Source organism: Amblyraja radiata, chromosome 22, assembly GCF_010909765.2.
Source record: "Amblyraja radiata isolate CabotCenter1 chromosome 22, sAmbRad1.1.pri, whole genome shotgun sequence".
Lineage (NCBI taxonomy): Eukaryota > Metazoa > Chordata > Chondrichthyes > Rajiformes > Rajidae > Amblyraja > Amblyraja radiata.
This window is the reverse complement of record NC_045977.1, coordinates 3775826-3799486: the sequence shown is the minus strand read 5'-3', so window position 1 is coordinate 3799486 and position 23661 is coordinate 3775826. Positions and strand designations below refer to the sequence as shown.

At 44.5% G+C, this 23661-nt stretch overlaps 1 long non-coding RNA gene across 1 annotated transcript; it reads right to left on the bottom strand.

Annotated features, from left to right (window-relative positions):
• Nucleotides 1-275: 275 nt before the first annotated feature.
• Nucleotides 276-11791, bottom strand: LOC116985483. The gene is made up of 3 exons (XR_004415283.1): nucleotides 11737-11791; nucleotides 1254-1255; nucleotides 276-285 (listed from the first exon to the last, which is right to left on the bottom strand). It is a non-coding gene; the product is annotated as an uncharacterized LOC116985483 (long non-coding RNA).
• Nucleotides 11792-23661: the final 11870 nt, after the last annotated feature.

The window sequence follows — 23661 nt, the reverse complement described above, 5'->3', positions numbered from 1 at the left end:
GCCTACTTTCAATGACTGGTGTACCATGCCACCCAGGTCTCGTTGCATCTCCACTTTTCCTAATCGGCCACCATTTAGATAATAGTCTAATAATAATACTTTCCTGTTTTTGCCGCAAAAGTGGATAACCTCACATTTATCCACATTATACTGCATCTGCCATGCATTTGCCCACTCACCCAGCCTATCCAAGTCACCTTGCAGCCTCCTAGCATCCTCCTCACAGCTAACACTGCGCCTCAGCTTCGAGTCATCCGCAAACTTGGGGATGTTGCATTCAATTCCCTCGTCCAAATCATTGATATATATTGTAAATAGCTGGGGTCCCAGCACTGAGCCTTGTGGTACCCCACTAGTCACTGCCTGCCATTCTGAAAATGACCCGTTTACTCTTACTCTTTGCTTCCTGTTTGCCAGCCAGTTCTCTATCCACATCAATACTGAACCCCCAATACCATGTGCTTTACATTTGGTAGGGGGGATGGCGCTCTTTCTCAGGCAGTTTATCTCATAGTGCGCATTGCACATGAGAGCCAGGGCATCCTGCTGTACATCAGACAGGTGCCCACCATCCACCGACCTGGCGCACGCCGTAATGCCCGAAGCGAGCAGCTTCAGCACTCTCTGCAGTCTCATTTCCTGAGCCCTGATGCCTACGCCCATATGACCCCATATAGCGTGGTTCACTGCCGGCACTTTAAGCAGGATACAATTAGCCGGGGTGTCGTACTTTTTGGCCGTTTCATCGATGGTCAGCTCTTGAAGCTGGTGTGAGGCCAAGTAATTAATACTCGCAGCCAACTCTTCACTCAGCGGCTCTCCTGACTCTGTTGGAATGGCAAATCTTGCTGCCAGGAATGGTATCTCTTCTCGTGCACTTCATCCCTTGGGGTAGTCTCCACTGCTAAACCCACAGACTCGGCGTCAGAATCATACTGACCCGTTATGCTCTCCTCCTCCAAGAGGGAGACATTAGGCAGCCCTGTAGCAGGTGCGGCTGGCGCGGGCTCTCAAAGAGGCCGGCGCTGATACAACTCCTCCTGCTGGAGTGTATCTTGGTGGAGCATCCTCTCCATTAGGAGCTCCATCCTGGATAACCGCCCAAACACGTTATCCATTCCCGGAGGGGAACCCTCCCGGCCCGACTCGTCCGAGTCTATCGGCCGTGCAAACTTTCTAGTGACTCAGTAGGTGAACTAGGCAGCTGCCCAGCTACCCGCACTCCTGCGGTCTTCTTTAGCTACTTTCACGACGGCTCGTCTTGCTCTCAACACTTTCTCCGTACTTGGACTTGCTTCCTGAAACAAGAATTATCAAGCGCAGAAAACGACCTCCGACTAAGTTTCACACTTACCTGAGGCTTTTGAAAACTTACCGCTGGTGGAGCATTGCACCTCCCAGCCGGTCGCTGCGCCATGCGTCAGACGTAATGACGCGCATGCGTATTCTTCACGGAATCACTCACGTGATTCCGAAGTAAAATTAATGGTCACTGAACTGTACTGAACTGTCCATGGCTGTGAAGGTCAAGATGTTATCTTCACAACATTGCCCTGGGTAAGAAATGAGCTACGTTTATCAAATGTGCTGTGTCTTGGCATGGCTAAAGAAGAGTGTTAGAAAATCTACCCAATAACTCTCTTTCAAGTGGATAATTCTTGTACCACAGGTTTATTGCCTGTTATCATTTAAGTGAAACCATCAAGAAAATTTGATACTTAAATGTAAATTTGCATCATTTAATAGTTCAAAGATACTTTCTAACATGTCCAGAAATGCCCATGTGGTGCAGTAGCTCGCACTAATGGGCCCTTTGTCAAAATAAATGATCCTAAGCAGTATGGCACAGTAATTTTCTTTGCTATCTGACACCAGAAAGGAAGAGTGCCAATGTATTCATAGCTAACAGAAGTCCATTTCAGAATTTGTTGTGCTTATCTAATGTCACAAGAAAATTAGGCAATAAGGATCTCTTCCCATCTGTGGCTCTGAACCTAAGAGACAGATAGAGATGATGCATTGAACTCTGTTTCATTTCAAAAGGAAATGTATATGTTTTTTTGTAGGATTATAGTACATTGGGGTATGTTTCACAATTACACACACTTCCCTGTGCTTCCTAACTGTTAGTAACCATGACTTTGGTGAAACATCAGGATGGATTCTGTGGCTTGTTCGATAGCGGAACTATTACTATTTACTATCACACCACACAACAACTTTGGGATTTCCATGCCCGCATAATTTTGAAACATCCTTCACTGGAGTGAGGCAAATTTACGTGCAATGTTAATGTGTAGGCAGGAACTGCAGATGCTGGTTTAAACCGAAGATAGACATGAAATAACTCAGTCTGAAGAAGTCTCGACACGAAACATCACCCATTCCTTTTCTCCAGAGATGCTGTCTGACCCGTTGCGTTACTCCAGCTTTTTGGATCTATCTGAAATATACGCTGAACATTTAACACTTTGTTGCCAGTCTAAGTGAGATATTAAAGAAGTATTGAGTCACAATTATTGGTCCAAAAACTGTTTATTTTTTAATGTGTGTTCTAGATTCCCTCAGTAAATATTTCAAAAAATGATGCAAAATCTCAATACTTAAAGGTTACTTTATATTTAGTTTATATGTACTTTCAAGATGTTTCAGTTTATGCACTCATTTAATGTGCAGGCTCCAATGTGTTTATTTTACATTCTGCAAGAGGTTTAAAATGTTAACTATAAATTGTGCATTTTCTTTCTTGCTTTACCATCTGAGAGAATGCTTCATTGCATTTGACATCACTGTTTTAAGATGCCAGTCATCCAACTGAACAGCAAATGGCAGAGAAAAGGTACAAGTCCAGGTCAGAGTGACTGCCAGGTCTTTGAGGTTGGCAACGCAGAACATCAATTCTGGGTTGTGGAGGAAGGAACTGCAGATGCTGGTTTACACTGAAGATAGATGCAAAATGCTGGAGTAGCTCAGATGTAACTCAGAAGAAGAAGGGTCTCAACCCGAAACATCACCCATTCCTTCTATCCAGAGATGCTGCCTGTCCCACTGAGTTACTCCAGCATTTTATATTTATTCTGGGTTATTTAGTGCTAATGGATTTCTACTTGCAGGAGTAAATATATTTTATTATATATAATACTACATACATAAAGGAAATCTGTGTACAGTCAGGTATCAACACATGAAGATAGAGTTATGGAGTGTGGTGGCGCCTAACGGCAGTGGCTCGACTGCAGCCCATCTGTCTTTTTTAAATTTTTTAATTTTTGACCCATTAGATGTATGTTTTTGGTTTTAATTTGTATTCTTTTTTAGCTGTGTATATGTGTGTGGGGGGGGGGCAGTTAATCTCTTCCCTGTACGGGGACCCAACTTTTTCCCTGTCGGGTCTCCGGTGTCATTGGGCCTAACATCGTGGAGCCAGCGGCGGTCTCCAAACGGAACCAACCTGAGGGCTCTGGTCGCGGAGCCTGCGGACTCACCATCGCGGAGCTGGTCGACATCGGAGTGGGGGAGAGCTGAGGTGGCGCGCGGCTGCAATCCGAATTCGGAGCTTCGGAGGCTCCGGCCGCAGGTCCGGTGGACGGTAACATCGGGAGCTCGCGGGTCCCTGGTGGGAGACCGCTTTTCGGAGCTCCCGCAAGGGCAATTTCTCCCGCCCGAATCGCGGTGTTTAAATGACTTAGAGCGGGGCCTAACATAGCCCGGCGGGGCTTCAATGGCCGCGGGACTTATCATCGCTCAACATCATGAGCCCCAGTCGCCTCGACGCTGCAGTTGGACTGCTGGACCGTGGGGGAAGAACAAAGGGAAGAGCTAAGACTTTTGCCTTCCATCACAGTGAGGTGGTGTTGGAGATTTACTGTGATGGATGTTTGTGTAAATTGTGTTAAGTGTGTGTCTTGGTTTTTTTGTAATGTCATGACTGCAGGAATGAAATTTCATTCAAACCTTGTCTGTTTGAATGACAATAAAGGCATTCTATTCTATTCTATTCTATTCTATGTTCATGAGCTTGTACCTTCGGGATTATAAATTATTTAGAAAGTGGCTAAAAACAGAAGTGTAATTGGGCTGTACATTGTTCTTTTGTACATAAAATAGACAAAATACAGTCTCTTAATATGCTTTGTGAAGTTGACTTGAAGTTAATTTAATAATAAATTAATTATTAAACCTCACTGTTTCAAGCTTATTTTCAATGATCAAAGTAAAATTTCAATTTTGTAGTTTTTGTTATACTCAGGGAGTGGTTTGAAAGTTCTGGGGACAATAAATTGTTCCTGATATCATAGGGGCATACAGTAACAATATCTCTCGGTTTGTTTAAGCCACTAATATTACATGACAAACTGACTCCAGGAGACGGATTTATTACTAATGGAGAGGAAACTGCTGTTAATGCACTGGAATAAGGCGATTAATACTGAAATTGATTGGTTATTGTAGACGTTATGTGTATCATTCTGCTTTACAGATTTTGAAGCATTTTATGCCCATCTAACTGAAGCAGGCACCTTGTCCCTGGGAGTTAGTTATCTCAGCAGAAGACTGCATGACAAATTGCTGAGAATCAGCCGAGACCGTAAATGCTGGAAAGGACAAGATCGGAAATCATGTGATGCTGTAAAAGATATATTGCATCTAACTGCCAGCAGTACAAATGCAATAAATATTGAGCACCACCGTGGGCAGTTAAATATTAACATGCATTGAAAGTTATATCGAAATCCAATGGAAATATTGGATGAGAACATACAGGGCAAGATTAGCAAGTTTGCTGATGATACAAATGTTAGTGGTTTTGCAGATAATGAAGATGGTTGTGAAAGATTGCAGCAGGGTCTGGATCGATTGGCCAGGTGGGCGGAGGAATGGTTGATGGAATTTGATAGAGAGAAGTGTGAGGTGTTGCATTTTGGGACGTCGAACAAGGGCAGGACCTACGCAGTAAATGGTAGGCCTCTGGGTAGTGTTGTAGAGCAGAGGGATCTAGGAGTACAAGTGCATGGTTCCTTGAAGGTCGAGTCGCAGGTAGATAAGGTGGTTAAAAAGGCTTTTGGCACATTGGCCGTCATCAGTCAGAGTATTGAGTATAGAAGTTGGGAGGGCATGTTGCTGTTGAATAAGACGTTGGTGAGACCGCATTTAGAATATTGTGTTCAGTTCTGGGCATCATCTTATAGGAAAGATATTGTCCAGCTTGAAAGGGTTCAGAAAAGATTTACGAGGATGTTGCCAGGACTCGAGGGTGTGAGCTATAGGGAGAGGTTGAGTAGGCTAGGTGTCTATTCCATGGAGCGCAGGAGGATGAGGGGGTATCTTATAGAGGTATACAAAATCATGAGAGGAATAGATCGGGTAGATGCACAGAGTCTCTTGCCCAGAGTAGAGGAATCGAGGACCAGACAAAATTGGTTCAAGGTGAAGGGGAAAAGATTTAATAGGAATCCGAGGGGTAACTTTGTCACACAAAGTGTGGTGGGTGTATGGAACAAGCTGCCAGAGGAGGTAGTTGAGGCTGAGACTATCCCATCTATTAAGAGACATTTAGACAGGTACATGGATATGACAGGTTTGGAGGTATATGGACCAAACGTAGGCAAGTGGGACTAGTGTGGGTTGGACATTACTGGTCGGTGTGGGCAAGTTGGGCCGAAGGGCCTATTTCCACACTGTATCACATTATGACTCTACTACACACTCTAATTGGTGTTCTTCCAACAACCTGGATATATGTTGTCACATTCTCCTAGCTATCAATGATCTATTCTATATTTTCCTTGAACTTTATCTCTTTTGATGTCATGTTTTCACACCTTACTCTTCCTTATCTCTCTCCTTCTCTCCTGACTCTCAATCTGAAGAAGGGTCTCGACCCAAAACATCACCCATTCCTTCTATCCAAAGATGTTGCCTGTCCCGTTGAGTTACTCCAGCATTTTGTGGCTATCTTCTGGATAAATGTCAGTTGCCAAGGAAGCCATCTATTGAGGTGCAATAAGTTATAGGGTCCAAAATGAGCATGTTTGATGTTTATTGAATCGTTCTCATCAGCTCAACATAGTAATGCAACAATGGGTATAGATATCAATGCTATCTTTCCCCTTAAAGTGTAAGAGGGTTGTAATCAGGAAAATGTCAAAAAACCTGAAAGATTTGGGCAGAATGTGCCAATCACCCTAGTTATCGTTTCAGTGGCGAACTAGTGAAATCGATGAGCTGACCTTGTCTGGGAGCCGAGAAATTTAGTTTAGTTTAGTTTAGAGATGCCGCGCGGAAACAGGCCCTTCGGCCCACTGAGTCCATGCCGACCAGCGATCCCCGCACGCTAATACTTTCCTACACACACTAGGGACAATTTTTACACATAGACCAAGCCAATTCATCGACATACCTGTACGTCTTTGGAGTGTGAGAGGAAACCGAAGATCTGGGAGAAAACCCACGCAGGTAATGGGGAGAACGTACAGACTCCATACAGACAGCACCCGTAGTTGGGATCGAACCCAGAGCTGCAAGCGCTTTAAGTTAACAGCTCTACTGCTGCGCCACTGTGTTGTTGCATTTAATGTACAGTATCAGGAAAGCTGCAACAAGTAATAATTTCATTGCTCGAATCTCAGTGCATATGACAATTAAACTTTCTTGACATTCAGGATGGTCAAAGAAATCTGCAGGCATTGAATCCGTTAATAAATATTGTCAAAGTATTGTCAAAATGTTGAAAGAAGTGCAGGAGTCTTTGCTGTTCATACAGGGTGACTCTTACAAAGAGCAGTGTGATGTTATTTATTTACTTATTACAACACAGAAGGAGGCGATTGGGCCCATCAAATCCAAAGGAAGTCTCTACAGAGTAATCCCATTCCCCTCGGTCTGAAGAAGGGTCTTGGCCCGAAACATCACCTATTCCTTTTCTCCAGAGATGCTGTATGACCCGCTGAGTTACTCCAGCTTTTTGTGTCTATCTTTGGTGTAAACCAGCGTCTGCAGTTCCTTCCTCCACAATCCCATTCCCCTCTCCTTATTTCCCAGTGAGTTATTCCCTTTCAAATGCCCATCCACTCTCCTCTACTTCATCTGCCACCTCCCTATACTAAGAGGTAGTTCATGGTGACTGAATAACCTCACGTTATAGGAACGTGTGATCAATGTGGTCACAAGGAGAACATGTACATTTGACACAGTCAGCCCAGAAGTCAGACCTGGACCTATGAGGCATGATGGCAGATAATCCCAACAAAGTGATAAAAATATTTTAAAATGTGTGGGTTAAAATATTCTGCAGGGCGAGAGGGGTGTAATTAATTTGGTTTTCTTGACTAGTGCAGTCATCAGAGAAAGCTGACAGTGCCTTGGTTTATCATCTCATCCAACAGTAGCATTCCACCAGTGGATCAGACTTTTGCAATTACACGTCCGGAGTGGTATGTAAATCCAGAATCTTTTAACACATTTGAATCCTACTACTACTGCCAACTGCTGATAAGGTTGTTGGCATGTTGTTTCAGCTAAATGAAAGCAGTTTAGCTGAGTTTGACAACTACTGTCTCTACGGAGTACTACTACTACTGTGCTACCACTTTACACCTTTCAAATTTCACCGTACTGCTGTTTTTCACATTGAATTTTACAACCATAAAGGGTCTATATAAAACAGAATTGCTTTTGCTCCTGTTGCAGTAAATCTTTGCCCAGAAATGTATCCTGGTTTGCTGTGTAAGATGCAACATTTCTAAAGCAGGGAATAGTTCCCTGTCACAGCCATATTATACAACCAACCAGATCATTTTGTAATGGAATGAACTGCAGATAGACACAAAAAACTGGAGTAACTCAGCATCTCTCGAGAGAAGGAATGGGTGACGTTTTGGGTCGAGACCCTTCTTCAGACCTGTCCCGCTGAGTTACTCCAGGTTTTTGTGTCTATCTTCAGTTTAAACCAGCATCTGCATTCCTACACAGGAATGGCAGATGCTGGTTTAAACTGAAGGTAGACACAAAATGCTGGAGTAACTCAGCGGAAAAGGCAGCATCTCTGGAGAGAAGGAATGGGGGATGTTTTGGGTCGAGACCCTTCTTCAAACTAATCACGAGAAAGGGAAACAAGAGATATAGACAGTGATGTGGAAATATGGAACAAATAAATGAAAGATATGCAAAAAAGTAATGATGATAAATGAAGCAGGCCATTGTTAGTTGTTTGTAAGCATTTGGTAAGCATTTAATTTCAATTTTCTCCTGAACGCTCTCATTTACCTGCACAGCCACAAACATCTGTGGTGGCAAGACTACGTTATCTTGATCTTTGGAACAACTTCCCCAATTCTTCATCATTTCTCCACCGATCATTAATATTACTATCATTTGGCCTTGGAAAAACCTGTCAAGGTTTAAATTTCTCACTCTAATTCTTATATATTTTTGTAACCAGTTCTGGCGTTAACCTGTCATGGCACTCTTTATGTGTAGAAAACAACTGCAGATGCTGGTTTACACCGAAGAGAGGTACAAAGTGCTGGAGTAACTCAGCGGGTCAAGCAGCATCTCTGGATGGAAGGAGGGGGTGAAATTTCGAGTCGAGACCCTTCTTGAGACTTCAGATCTTTCTTCAGCCATTGCCGACTGCATTCGGGTTACCTCCTGCACCCATGCAGAACTCAAGGACTTAATTAACTTCACTACTAATTTCCATCCTGCACTCAAATTCACTTGGACCATCTCTGAAATTTCCCTTCCATTTCTTGATCTTACCTTCTATATCACAGGAGATAGACTATCGACTGACTTTCTTTACACTCTTGATAGGATGAGTAACTTTTTTCTCCAAGAATCTCAGCATTTGTAAGAGTGCTTATGTCTGATCGCTGCAGGTGAGTGACTGTGGGCACGTATATTTTTTGGTGACTCGGCAGACATTGCTTGTCTGTCTCTAATTGCCTTCGAGAAGGTGTTTGAGCCATCTTCTTAAACTGTAATAGTCTTTCTGGTGAATGTGTCCTGTTGAGAGTTCCAGGCTTTAGACCAATGAGGGCAAAAGACCAATGGGTACTTTTCAAGTTGGGATGGGTCACTCAGAGTTGGTGGCAAATCAATGTGCTTATTGGTCTTTCTGTTCAAAATGATCAAGGCAATGGGTGAGGGCTGGTGAAGCAATCTTGGTGAATGGTTGGAGTTTGATTTGTAGATGGTGCCCAGTGCAGCCATGGTTCACTGTGGTAGCTTGTTCAATGTCCTGCTTGTTCTGTGGTGGTATCAGTCTTGAGTATCATAGCAGCTGTACTCATCCAAAACAAGTGGTGTGTATTTGATCATACTTCTGTCCTGTGCCCTGAATATAGATGAAAGGCTCTGGAGATTCAGGAGATGAGTTATTTGGCATAGGACATCCAGCTTCCAACCTGCACAATTACCAAATTTATGTGTTTAAGAAGGAACTGCAGATGCTGGAAAATCGAAGGTAGACAAAAGTGCTGGAGAAACTCAACGGGTGCAGCAGCATCTATGGAGCGAATGAAATAGGCAACGTCTCAGGCCAAAACCCTTCTAAAATCCTTGCTCGAGGCATACCAGAGCCCCATCCCCGACCTCTACCTCCGCTACATCGACGATTGCTTTGGTGCCACCTCCTGCATCCACACACAACTGACTGACTTCATCCGCTTCACCACTAACTTCCATCCGGCACTCAAATACACCTGGACCATTTCCGGCACTTCCCTACCATTTCTTGCCCTCACTATCTCCATCGCAGGTGATAGACTTCTGACTGACATCCACTATAAACCCATTGACTCCCATGGCTATCTAGACTACACTTCTTCCCACCCTGCTTCCTGTAAGGACTCCATCGCCTACTCCCAATTCTTCCGTCTACATCTGCTCCCAGGATGAGGTGTTCCACACCAGGGCATCGGAAATGTCCTCATTCTTCAGGGAACGGGGGTTCCCCTCCTCCACCATAGATGAGGCTCGCACCAGGGTCTCTTCCATACCCTGTAACACTGCTCTCTCTCCCCATCCCCCCACTCTCAACAAGGGCAGAGTCCCGCTAGTCCTAACCTTTCACCCCACTAGCCATCACATACAACAAATAGTCCTCCAACATTTTCGCCACCTCCAATGTGACCCCACCACTCGCCACATCTTCCCATCTCCCCCCCTCTGTCTGCTTTCCGCAAAGACCGCTCCCTTCGTAACTCCGTCAATTCTTCCCTTCCCTCCTACACCACCCCCTCTCCAGGCACTTTCCCTTGCAACCGCAAGAGATGCTACACCTGTCGCTTTACCTCCCCCCTCGACTCCATTCAAGGACCCAAGCAGTCGTTCCAGGTGCGGCAGAGGTTCACCTGCATCTCCTCCAACCTCATCTATTGCATCCGCTGCTCTAGATGTCAGCTGATCTACAACGGCGAGACCAAGCGTAGGCTTGGCGATCGTTTCGCCGAACACCTCCGCTCGGTCCGCAACAACCTACCTGACCTCCCGGTGGCTCAGCACTTCAACTCCCCCTCCCATTCCAAATCCGACCTATCTGTCCTGGGCCTCCTCCATGGCCAGAGTGAGCACCACTGGAAATTGGAGGAGCAGCACCTCATATTCCGCTTGGGCAGTTTGCACCCTAGCGGCATAAACATTTACTTCTCCAATTTCCGGTAGCCCTTGCTGTCTCCTCCCCTTCTCAGCTCTCCCTCGGTCCTCGGGCTCCTCCTCTTCCTTTCTCCTTTCTTATCCCCCCCCCCCCCTCACCCTACATCAGTCTGAAGAAGGGTTTCGGCTCGGAACGTTGCCAATTTCCTTCGCGTCATAGATGCTTCCGCACCCGCTGAGTTTCTCCAGCACTTTTGTCTACCAAATTAATGTAGCTGGTCCAATCTAAGTGTCCAGATTATGGCAATCCCCAATTTTTGATCCCCTCATTCATCTCCAGAAATAACTCATAGAGTCATAGTCATACAGCTTGGAAACAGGCACTTCGGCCCAACTTACCCACACCGGCCAACATGTCCCTGCTACACTAGTCCCACCTGCCCGCTTTTGGTCCAAATGTCTCCAAATCTGTCCTATCCATGTACCATGTTTCTTAAATGTTGGGATTGTCCCAGCCTCAACTACCTCCTCTGGCAGCTCATTCTATACATTCACCACCCATTGTGTGAAAAAGTTACCCCTCAGATTCCTATTAAATCTTTTCCCCTTCACCTTAAACCTATGTCCTCTGGTCCTCGATTCACTTACTCTGGGGAAAGGACTGTGCATCTACCCGATCTATTCTTCTTGTGATTTTATGCACCTATATAAGGTCACCCCTCATCCCCCTGTGCTACAAGGAATAGAGTCCCAGCCTAAGCCAGAATAGAGTCCCAGCCCTATAGCTCAGACCCTCTAGTCCTGGCAACATTCTCGTAAAATCATCTTTAATACGAGTTTTGTTCCATTCCACTGAATTCTTCACCATTGAATTCTTGAGTCTTTCCTGGAGCTGGCAATCAATGATATTGTTAAGGGCCACATTGTACATAGATATTAACTTTCCTTCAGAATTGTCATTTCAGAATGGGATTATATGGGAATCAAGGTGAACTAGCAAATTGGAAACAAAACTAGATTGGTGAATGGAGTCAGCGGGCTGTAGTGGAGTTTTTTCAAGATAGGAAGTTTGTGACCAATGATGTGCCTCAGGAACCAATGTTTGGTCCCCTGATTTTGTCATAAATATTAACAATTTACATGTGAATGTAGGTGGCCTGATTAGTAAGTTTGCAATTATATAAATATTGATGGTATGGTGAAGAGTGAAGTGGGTTGTCTGAATTTACAACAGGAGCCAGGTCAACTGGGAAAGTGGGCAAAGGAATGGCAGATGGAGTTAAACTCTGATGCATTTCGGGAAGTTCAACCAGGGAAGCAAGTACACACAGTAAATTGTTGGCACCTGGGGAGGGTTGTATAACTGAGAGATTGAGGGGTACATGCACATAGTTTATACTGGTAAGTGGTTATATTGGTAGGTAGGGTGGTGAAGAAGACAGATGGTATGCTTGCTTTCATCGGATGTGGCATCGAGTGCAAAACTTGGAACGCGCTGCTCTGATGTTGGTGAGACTGTGTGCAGATCTAGTCTCCACATTAGAGGAAGGATGAGATTAAGCTGGAGAGGGTGCAGAAACGATCACAATAATATTGCTGAGACTGAATGGCTTGGGTTATGAGAAAAGACCAAGTCAAGTCAAGTCTAGTTCATTTGTCACATACACATATGAGATGTGCAGTTGAATGAAAAGTGGCAATGCCTGTGGATTGTGCAAAAAAAAACTACAATTTAAAAAAGACACAGTCCAACAGTAAATTGGTACAGTAAAGTTAGTCCCTGGTGAGGTGAAAGTTTACAGTCCTAATGGCCTCTGGGAAGAAACTCCTTCTCATCCTCTCTGTTTTCACAGCATGACAGCGGAGGCGTTTGCCTGACCGTAGCAGCTGGAACAGTCTGTTGCCGGGGTGGAAGGGGTCCCCCATAATGTTGCTGGCTCTGGATCTGCACCTTCTGATGTATAGTTCCTGCAGAGGGGCAAGTGTAGTTCCCATAGTGCTTTCGGCCGAACGCACTACTCTCTGTAGAGCCTTCTTGTCCTGGGCAGAGCAGTTCCCAAACCAAATTGTGATGTTTCCGGACAAGATGCTTTCCACAGCCGCTGTGTAGAAGCACTGGAGGATCCTTGGAGAGACTCTGAATTTCCTCAGCTGCCTGAGATGGTAAAGGCGCTGCCTTGCCTTACTCACCAGTGCGGCAGCGTGTGATGTCCATATCAGATCCTCTGAGATGTGGACTTTCAGGTATTTAAAGCAGCTCACCTTATCCATGGTATCCCCATTTATCTTCAGTAAATGTACGTCCTCGGATGTTGTGCCTTCCTAAAGTCCACGATCAGCTCCTTAGTTTTTTTGATATTCAAGAGGAGGCTGTTGTCCTGACCCCAGAGTGCCAGATCAGCCACCACTTCCCGGTAGGCCTTCTCATCGTTATCGGAGGTCAGGCCCACCACCACAGTGTCATCAGCAAACTTGATTATAGAGTTGGAGCTGAACCTAGCCACACAGCCATGTGTGTACATGGAGTACAGTAGGGGGCTGAGGACGCAACCCTGGGGGGATCCTGTGTTCAGGGTGAGGGTCTTCGATGTATTCCCTCCCATCTTGACTACCTGGGGCCTGGCGGTGAGAAAGTCCAGGACTCAGACACACAGAGGGGTGTTAATCCCCAATTCCAGCAGCTTCTCAGCACGTCTATTGTGTTGAAGGCTGAACTGAAGTCAATAAACAGCATCCTCACATAGCCCCCCTTCTGGCTGTCAAGGTGAGAGTGAGTGGTGTGCAGAACCTGTGAGACCGTATCGTCCGTGGATCTGTTCGGACGGTATGCGAACTGTAGCGGGTCCATGTTGCGAGGGAGGAAGGCGCAGATGCGGTTCTTGACCAGCCTCTCAAAGCATTTCATGACCACCGAGGTGAGGGCCACCGATCAGTAAACATTCAAACAATTAGGCTGCCGACAATGTTTCCTGGAATGAAGAAGGTTAAATGGTGAGCATAGAAGTTTATAAAATTAAGAGAGGCACAAATAGGGAAAATAATTATTGTGTTTTTTCTATCAACATGGTAGATAATTAAAGCCTTTTAAATACTAATTATAGTCTTGTATAGGGCACTCTAAAACTAGATTAGATTAGAATAGATTAGATCCTTTATTTGTCATTCAGACCTTACGGTCTAAACAAAATGTCGTTACCTGCAGCCATACATACAATAATACAATAATAAACAACAGAACAGACAGTAAACACAAATTAACATCCACCACAGTGAGTCCACCAAGCACCTCCTCACTGTGATGGAGGCAAAAATCTTAGGGCTGCAGTCTCTTCCCTCCTCTTCTCATTCTGCGCTGAGGCGATACCCCACTGGGCGATGGTAAAATCAGTCCCGCGGTTCACCGAGCTCCGCGAACGGGCCGGTTCAATCAGCCCGGGGTGGTCGAAGCTGCCGCCCACCAGTCCAGCGGACAGATTTAAGATGAGAGAATTAAAGGAGAGCAGAGGGACAAATGTTTCCACACAGAGGGTGATGAGTAAATGGAACAAGCTATCGGTGGTAGAGATTGGTACAATTACAATGTATGAACGACATTGGGCGGGTTCATGAATAAGAAAGGTTGAGAGGCGTGGGGTCAAATGCAGGCAAATGGGTCTGGTTCAGGAAGGCATCTTGGTCAGCATGCACAAGTCAAGAGAAAGGGCCATGTGACTATCTTTTAATGCATGCTAACTGGAAAGTTTTAACTAATGGATTGACTGAACAGATAATTCCAACCAATGGAAATTTCTATGCTGCAAATTTACAACTGGGCTACTCACTGAACAGTTTATCATTTATGTAAATACTCAATAGGTTAATTTTTTCTCTTGGAATTTAATAGTAAGATTAAACGAGAACTTACCAGTTTGAAGTTTGATCGTTATTTTATGAGGAGTAACATTGAGGGAATACGTGAAGAACCCCGCAAGGACGCATGCGTGTCATTCTTCAAAGCAGCGGTGTGAAATCACGGATAACTGTAATGACTAAACATAGTAAGATTAGAGAAGAGATACCAGTTGAGTATATGATCAAGGGTGGGAGCGGAGGGCACGTATTCCCTCAACGTTATTCCTCTTAAAATAACGATCAAATTTCAAACTGGTAAGTTCTCGTTTAATCTTACTATTTTAATTCGGAGTCACGTGAGTGACTACGTGAAGATTTTAAAGCTCTGTGATTTCATGCCGTGGAAACGAGTCCATGCATCACATCTGCCTTGATTATGGGGAGAATAGAGTTAACATCATTAGACATCAATACGATATTGAGAACCCAACGATAAAAATATTAACACCAATTATTGCCCCTATTTATGGGGTAAATTATATTACAGAACTTAAATTTGTTTCTGCAAATGTTCCAGGTTCAATGACTGGTTTGTTATAAAGTCATTGGAAAGATTCCTCCGTTGACCATTCTCCTGTCTTGAGGATTTGGTCCATAGGAACGTCCACCTTCATAGCTGCCGATGTAGCTGCAGCCCTGGTGGAGTGAGAGTTTAAATTTTTTTTTTTTTAAATGCGAGTGTCTACTCCAGCCTTTATTAGGACATGTTTTAGCCATCTAGAGATGGTCTGGACTGTCACTGTTTTGAGTGGCTGTTTGTAGCTGATTAAAGTGACATATCTTCCCTCTGATGATCTTAGTATACTCCATATATAATAGTAAGTGTGTTACAATACAGAGACGACCATCTGTCGGGTAGGCCCTGAATTCTGTTTTTAGGCCTGCTGACCCCTGTCTGTTCTGTTTGACTATTTCATAGATGTGAAAAGTTAAATTTCCAGATGAATAATCATGTTGTCCAACCTTTGTTTCTGTTGTGAATGGACCCTTTGTGCCGTGACCAAGGCCATCAGCATGACTGTTTTCATAGTCAGTTTCTGTAGGGACAGAGCTGTAGCTGAAGACCAGTTTCTTAACATGTCAGTACAATGCTCACATCCCATATTTGGGAGTACCAGGTTCTTGGGGGATTAATATTAAAATGCCCCTCATGAATTTGGTTACCAGGGTGTGTCCCAACAGAATGCCGCTCTGTTCCTTGCGACAGGTATGTTGACAGAGCACTTCTGGCACAGTTGATGGCACTATGACTGAGCCTCTCATCGTAATGGAGGCTTGCCAGGAATTCCAGAACAGACGGGATGTTCTTAGATCTGTGGGTGATGTTTATTGTTGTGACAGTACTTCCCATTTCTTGATGACACCAAGTACTGATTTTTTGGTGGACTGTCTGTGGCCCGCTGAAATAATTCCACATTCGGTCCGTCAGTCCCAGGTGTAGAAGAGGTGCTTCCAACTCTATAAATTAATAGGTTTATATATAATTATGACATGGGTAACTCCCCGTGTAGTGGGAAGAACCAGTAAATTAGGTCTATGATGGATGGTGATGCATGGTTCTAAAACCATGTCGATATCACCGGGACCCATGGTTGAGTAGGCCAATCAGGTACTATCAAAATACCAGACGCGGAGTCTACTGTTTATTCCTAAATACCCGACTGATGAGGCAGAAGGAGGGAATGCATAAATGATCCCCCAAAGCAGCGAAGATGCATCTGTAGCCACTGCCCCAGGTTCTGGTTCCCAAGAACATAATTCGATAACTGGTAAGAGCATGGATGTGAATAGGTCGTAATCTGGTGTTCCATACCGTGCTGTTCCAGCAATACATTTTTTATCCAACATCCATACAGTGTTTCTAGACTTAGCGTGACCTGTTGTCTGCCACTAAATTCAGTTTACCTGGTAAGTTGGTAGCTGATATCCAAATATCTATCTGGATACACTATTGCCAAATTGTGTTGGCCAGATAGTCACATGATGTCGATATGTTTCCACCCATATGGTTGACATATGCTACCACGGTGGTGTAGTCAACTTGTAGTCTAACATACTGGTGATATAACCCAGAACAATATGACTTAAAGCCATGGCATGCACTCACTTCCCCAGGTATTTATGCCCAGTGTTTGTAATGATGCCTCCTGTGCATTCCATCTCCCCCACAGCTGGAGATGCAATTAGTAGCATCCCAATCCAAGTGCCCATCAGTATGTAGTTCCATAGACGGGTAGCTGTTAATGTGTGGATTGGAACAATGCCTAATGTTATGTTTCCACCATTTTAGTACCATAGTGGCCTCTGTTGGTAGCTTCATAGGTCTGTCAGAATGACCCCCATAATTTTTGAGTGACGCATGATTGCGCTCAGTAATTAGATAATGTAAAGGTCCGATTTATGTGGCTGGAACACAGCCACTAATGCCAATTATTCTACTACCTGTCGGATGGATGGTTTAGTTTACTGCAAGCCTCCATTAAGGCTGTACCCTTTCTTATGGCAAAGTCACTGACATGTGAACTGTGTTAAGGGTGAACCGCAGATGATTTATTGTGTTAAATACATCTGTGGTCACCTCCAATGAGTACTGTATAGCACGCATATTTTAATACGATGCTTGCCATGTAGTACCCTAGGATCAATACCTTTGCAGTAACAAAGTTTCCCATCTAGTAATGAATATAAAGTACGAAAGTATTCAAATTAGTCAAATCTATGATGATGTGGCAACCACCATCTATATTATGATAAAGATTTTTGGACACGAATTCCTGTGATTCGTGTTGGATGTCCTCCATTACTCCTATTTTATTTGGGCACTGTAGTTCAGCATGCGCTTTTGATTATTTCTTTGCCTGTAACCATGAACATTCAGTTCGGTACATGCTGAACTGGAGGATTATGTTTTGAATAATTCTATGGTATACCCCTATACTTCTGAAATATAAGTGTTGGTAGTAATATATTCTATGCATCCAGATAGAACTGTAATCTCCCACCAACGTCGTAAGGAGCCAGACCCACCTTCCTCCATGGTTACTATTAGTAGGTTTGTTACTATTTCGGCATCCTCCGTGGTCGTTGAGGTGCCGGTGTCTGGATCTGTAATTGGGTCTGTGTTGAGGGTTAGCGCATTCCCCAGGAAGTAGTTTTTAAAATAAGGCCAGTGCATCCTGGTGATCTAGTGTCATGTCTTTTTGTTTATTGTGCGGGCGAACCCGTCCTGCTGTTAGGACTTTTAGAACTTTCTTTCGTTTCAATTCCCTGCCCTGCCATGTTTTCAAATACACTGGTTGATACTGTGAACATTCAGTGTTTTACAGTTCCCTGATGGTAAGTGTCTTCCAATAGGTTTTCTGCACCCCATGTGCACTAGGGGTATGTTCTGCACCCCTGTTCAGGTGCAGTCCAGAATTGACCCCCTATACTCCCCTCTGATGAGGGAGAACACTGTGCAGCCCTACAAGAGGTACTGCTGTAGGACTTACTGGCTGCCCCCTGTGACTAGTCTCCATCTCCCGGAGCCTGCCACTTACCTGCTCCAACAACCGCTCCAGCTGGCTCCGATGCTCTCGGGCACCCAACCGGCTCCAATGCACATGGTCACTGGCCATCGCGGCTGCTCCTGAAACCGCTACTCCTGAGGCCGCTCCTGCTCCAGTTCCTGCAGCCACTCCACCCGGCTCCAATGCTCACGGGCACTGGCCGTCGCGGCTGCTCCTGAAGCCGCTCCTGCTCCAGCTCTTACAGCGAGCCCAGGATTGACCCTCGATATTCCCCTCTGATGAGGGAGAAACACTGTGCAACCCTACACGAGGTACTGCTGTGGGGCTTACTACCTGCCCACTGTGGCTAGCTTCCATCTCCTGGTGCCTGCCACTATGGGGTATTTCCTCCAGCAGCCGTTCCAACTGGCTCTTATGCTGCCCGCAACTCTGCGGTTCTCCCCCGCCAGCTTTCCCGCAGCCTTCGTGGATCCGGTCCATGTCTCCACCTAAAAGGTAAGTGGAAGGAACGCAGAGTTTTCTTACCTGCTGTTCCCGACTTTCAAATTCTGGAACGCAGAGTCGCCTTACCTGCTGTTCCCGGCTTTCAAATTTTGCCGCTAAGGGAACGTCGTTCCCCCTGCTGTGACTCGTTGCAATGCGTGTAGCGATATGACACGCATGCGTCCTGGCGGGGTTCTTCACGTAGTCACTCATGTGACTCCGAAGTAAAATTGGGAGGAAAGTAGAACAGATTTAACAGGTAAGAAACAATTGGTCATGTACACGGATAGGACTAGTGACTAGTGGAGTTCCGCAAGGTTGGTGCTGGTCAGCTATACGTTGTATATTCATAATTTGGACGAGGGGATTGAAGGCTTTGTGGCCAGGTTTGCAGATGATACAAAAATAGGTGGAAGGGCAGGGAGTGCAGAGAAAGTAGGGACTCTGCAGAAAGACTTAGATAGTGGGCAGAGCAGTGGCAGATGGAATATTGTGTAGCAAAGTGTGGAGTCATGCATTTTGGCAGTAGGAATAAAGGCATAGACTATTTTCTAAATGGGGAGAGAATCCAGAAATCGGAGGTGCAAAGCGACTTGGGAGTGCCGGTGCTGGATTCCCAAAAATGTAATCTTCAAGTCGAATCGGTTGGAAAGAAGTCAAACTCAATGCTAGCATTAATTTCAAGAGGGCTTGTATACAAAAACAGAGATGTAATGTTGAGGCTCTATATGGCGCTGATCCGGCCACATTTGGAATTTTGTGAGCAATTTTCGGCACTATTTCTGAGGAAGGATGTGCTGGGTCTGGAGAGGGTCCAGAAGAGATTTACAAGAATGATCCCAGTAATGAGTAGGTTAACCTATGATAGCGTTTGTCGGCACTTGGCCTGTACTCACTGGAGTTCAGAAGAATGAGGGGGGGCCTTATTGAAACATACAAAATAGTGAAAGGTTTGGATCGAGTGGATGTGGAGAGGATGTTTCCACTAGTGGGAGAGTCTAGGGCTAAAGGTCACAGCCTCAGAATTAAAGGACTTTCATTTAGGAAGGAGGGGAGGAGAAATTTCTTTAGTCAGAGGGTGGTGAATCTGCGGAATTCTTTGCCATAGAAGGCAGTAGAGGCCTTGTGGATATTTTGACTTGTGGATATTTTTAAGGCAGATATAAATAACTTCTTGATTAGTACAGGTGTCAGAGGCTATGGGGAGAAGGCATGAGAATGTGGTTAAGAGGGTGAGATAGATCAGCCATGACAGAATGGTGGCGTAGACTTGATGGGCCAAATGGCATAATTCTACCACTATTCCTTATGTCCTTATGACATGACCGGTTAAGAGGTATATGGGCCAAAGGCAGGCAGGTGGGACTAATATAGTTGGGACATGTTGTGCAAGTTGGGCTGAAGGGCCTGTTTCCACGCTGTATGACTATGACTCTATAACTCTATTTCTATCCATTGTATGATCTTCCTCATCTGACTTTCTTTCTATACTGCGCCAGTTGATGGTGGTAAAGCACAAATCCCATCAGTGTGGCATTTGAAATTTTTACAAAGTTCAACAGTTACATCCAGTTTGCTTCAGACTATCACCTACAGACCTTGATTGTCTGCCCTTTCACCGAGACAAAGTGTCGACTCACACGGATGCCCTTCGCCCAAGCCCCATTCAAACTGCCTCTTTTACTGTAGTGTTAATAATGGCACTCCCCTTCCCCAATCCACACTCATCTGTGTTCTATTACTTCATCTTTCTCCCTTCTATTGTCCTTTTCCCCTCTCGCTTCCCCTTTCTGATCTGCATTATAATGGTGTGTGATTATGTTAATGCAGCGAGGAAATAGCTTTTTGTGTAATTATTTTCACCTCCTGCCAACAATGATTTAAATTTCAAATACCGAGAGCAGGATTGTTAAAATGAAAGCTGATGCAACAATTCGAGGCAGTAAGGAGAAGCAGTGTTGGCAGTAAGCAACTCTCTCTGACTCTGTTTTACCATGCATTGATATGAAGGGAGTTTGAAAATTATTTTGTGTAGGAAGGAACTGCAGATGCTGGTTTACCGAAGATAGACACAAAATGCTGGATAACTCAGTGGGACAGGAAGCATCTCTGGAGAGAAGGAATGGCTGACATTTCGGGTCGAGATTCTTCTTCAGACTAGTCAGGGGAAAGGAAAATGAGAGATATAGACGGTAATGGAGAGGGATATAGAACAAATGAATGAAAGATATGCAACAAAGTAATGATGATAAAGGAAATAGGCCATTGTTAGCTGTTTGCCAGGTGAGAAGAGGAACCTGGTGCGACTTGGGTGGGGGAGGGATGGAGAGAGAGGGAGTGCAGTGGTTACTTGAAGTTGGAGAAATCAATATTCATACCACTGGGTTGTAAGCTGCCCAAGCAAAATATGAGATGCTGAACTGCAGTTTTACACCGAAGAACCGAAGAAGGGTCTCGACCTGAAACATCACCCAATCCTTCTCTGCAGAGACGCTGCCTGTCCCGCCGAGTTACTCCAGCATTTTGTGTCAAAATTCTTTTGTGTTGGTCGAGCAAGTAATTTTCCATCAAAGCTGCAGCACATAAAGTGATCTCACATTTGTTGCAGTCAAAATAATTTATAGCCAATCAGTTATGCCTTGTATGGTGGTTTATTGCTGCCAATTCCAGTAGCGACAGACAAATTTATTCTCAGTGTTCCAGGTTTCCACATGAGAAGTTAACATGGAATAATGGAATTATAACATTTTGGTTGGAGTATAGATGTGATTAATTGTTTATTAGCTAGAATTTTGCAAATATTTACATTTTTGCTTTTGACTTTTTTTTGTAATGAGATATGCATATTAACCAGCTGAAGTGCTTCTTATGGTGAGGAGATATATTAATGATTTGGACGAGGGAATTGAATGCAACATCTCCAAGTTTGCGGAAGACCCAAAGCTGGGGGGCAGTGTTAGCTGTGAGGAGGATGCTAGGAGGCTGCAAGGTGACTTGGATAGGTTGGGTGAATGGGCAAATGCATGGCAGATGCAGTATAATGTGGATAAATGTGAGGTTATCCACTTTGGTGGCAAGAACAGGAAAGTAGACTATTATCTGAATGGTGGCCGATTAGGAAAAGGGGAGATGCAACGAGACCTGGGTGTCTTGGTACACCAGTCATTGAAAGTAGGCATGCAGGTGCAGCAGGCAGTGAAGAAAGCGAATGGTATTCATAGCAAAAGGACTTGAGTATAGGAACAGGGAGGTTCTACTGCAGTTGTACAGGGCCTTGGTGAGACCACACCTGGAGTATAGTGTACAGTTTTGGTCTCCTAATCTGAGGAAAGACATTCTTGCCATAGAGGGAGTACAGAGAAGATTCACCAGACTGATTCCTGGGATGGCAGGACTTTCATATGAAGAAAGACTGGATAGACTCGGCTTGTACTCGCTAGAATTTAGAAGATTGAGGGGGGATCTTATAGAAACTTACAAAATTCTTAAGGGGTTGGACAGGCTAGATGCAGGAAGATTGTTCCCGATGTTGGGGAAGTCCAGAACAAGGGGTCACAGTTTAAGGATAAGGGGGAAGTCTTTTAGGACCGAGATGAGAAAAACATTTTTCACACAGAGAGTGGTGAATCTGTGGAATTCTCTGCCATAGAAGATAGTTGAGGCCAGTACATTGGCTATATTTAAGAGGGAGTTAGATGTGGCCCTTGTGGCTAAAGGGATCAGAGGGTATGGAGAGAAGGCAGGTACAGGATACTGAGTTGGATGATCAGCAATGAACATATTGAATGGTGGTGCAGGCTCGAAGGGCCGAATGGCCTACACCTGCACCTATTTTCTATGTTTCTATGTTTCTATGATACCTCTGCTTGGTAATGTTGTCAGTGAAGTATGGCTATTGGAAACAGCTTATGGACAATGGTTTTACAAGGATGTGAGGGGGACTTTCAAGGTAGGATAAACATTTAAATATTTAAACATTTCAAATATATCTCCTACAGCAGGGATGAACAAATGCGACCAACATTACCACTTGGCTTAGACTTCTGAAGAGTAGCTCCGAAAAAGAAAGGTTCTGTATTCTACAGTGTACAAGGCCTGAAGGCATTGTGTACACTATAACAGGCCTTCCCTGCTGTGACTTTTCACCATGTGGAGAATGAAGTGTGTGGAGAACATAAGTTGAGGAGAAGAGTCCTAGTTGATCGGACTATCTTTGATCGGACTACCTTTGATCGGACTATCTTTGATTGGACTGTCTTTCTGGTGACTGGATAGCACGCAACAAAAAAACTTTCACCGTGCAATAAACAAAACTGAACTGAAGACTAAACGTTATTCACGTTAGTTTCTTTATCATGTATCTGTACACTGTGGACAGTTTGATTGTAATCATGTATTGTCTTTCCGCTGGCCTGTCCCAATTTCACGACCTAATTCACGACCTCTGCCGATTGTGCCCTTGACTCATACTCGCAGCATGGTCGTCACGAGGTCGTAGGAGGTCGTAGGTAGGTCGAGCAGGCCGTGATGCTAGTCGTAGGTACTCGTGGCATCAAGTAGGTCGGGTATTTTTTTCTAGCATGATGAAAAATGTCCACAAGTAAAAAAGGTTGTGAATTAGGTCGTGAAAGTGGGACAGGCCCTTTAGCACGCAACAAAAGCTTTTTGGTACATGTGACAATAAACTAAACTAAAGACTGCTAGGGGTTCTTGAGGGGAATTGCTTGGGTTGGGTTAGTTTAGCTTGGGTGGAATAATTAAAATTAAACAATTCAATTATTCCCCAAACACTCTTATTTTAGTTATTTAGTGTAACATTAGAATACAGTTTCCTTACCTTTAACATATTCAATGCAATGTCCTGCTGTGTACCCCGAACACCCAGTGTGGTCTCTTCACTCATGGGGAATTCATCCTCTCAATGTGTGAAGAGCACAGACAATCCAGCAATCATTGTCCATTCACAACTGCCACTCCTCACCAGTGCCTTGGCTAGAGTGTGTGTGGGGGGACGGGGGGGGGGGGGGGGGGACTCAGGATTAGACACGACTGCAATGAAGGAACACTAATTTAATCCCAAGTCATGTGTAGGAAGGAACAGCAGATGCTGGTTTAAAACGAATATAGACCCAAAATATTGGAGTTACTCCAAGCAGGTAGCATCTCTGGAGAAAAGGAATAG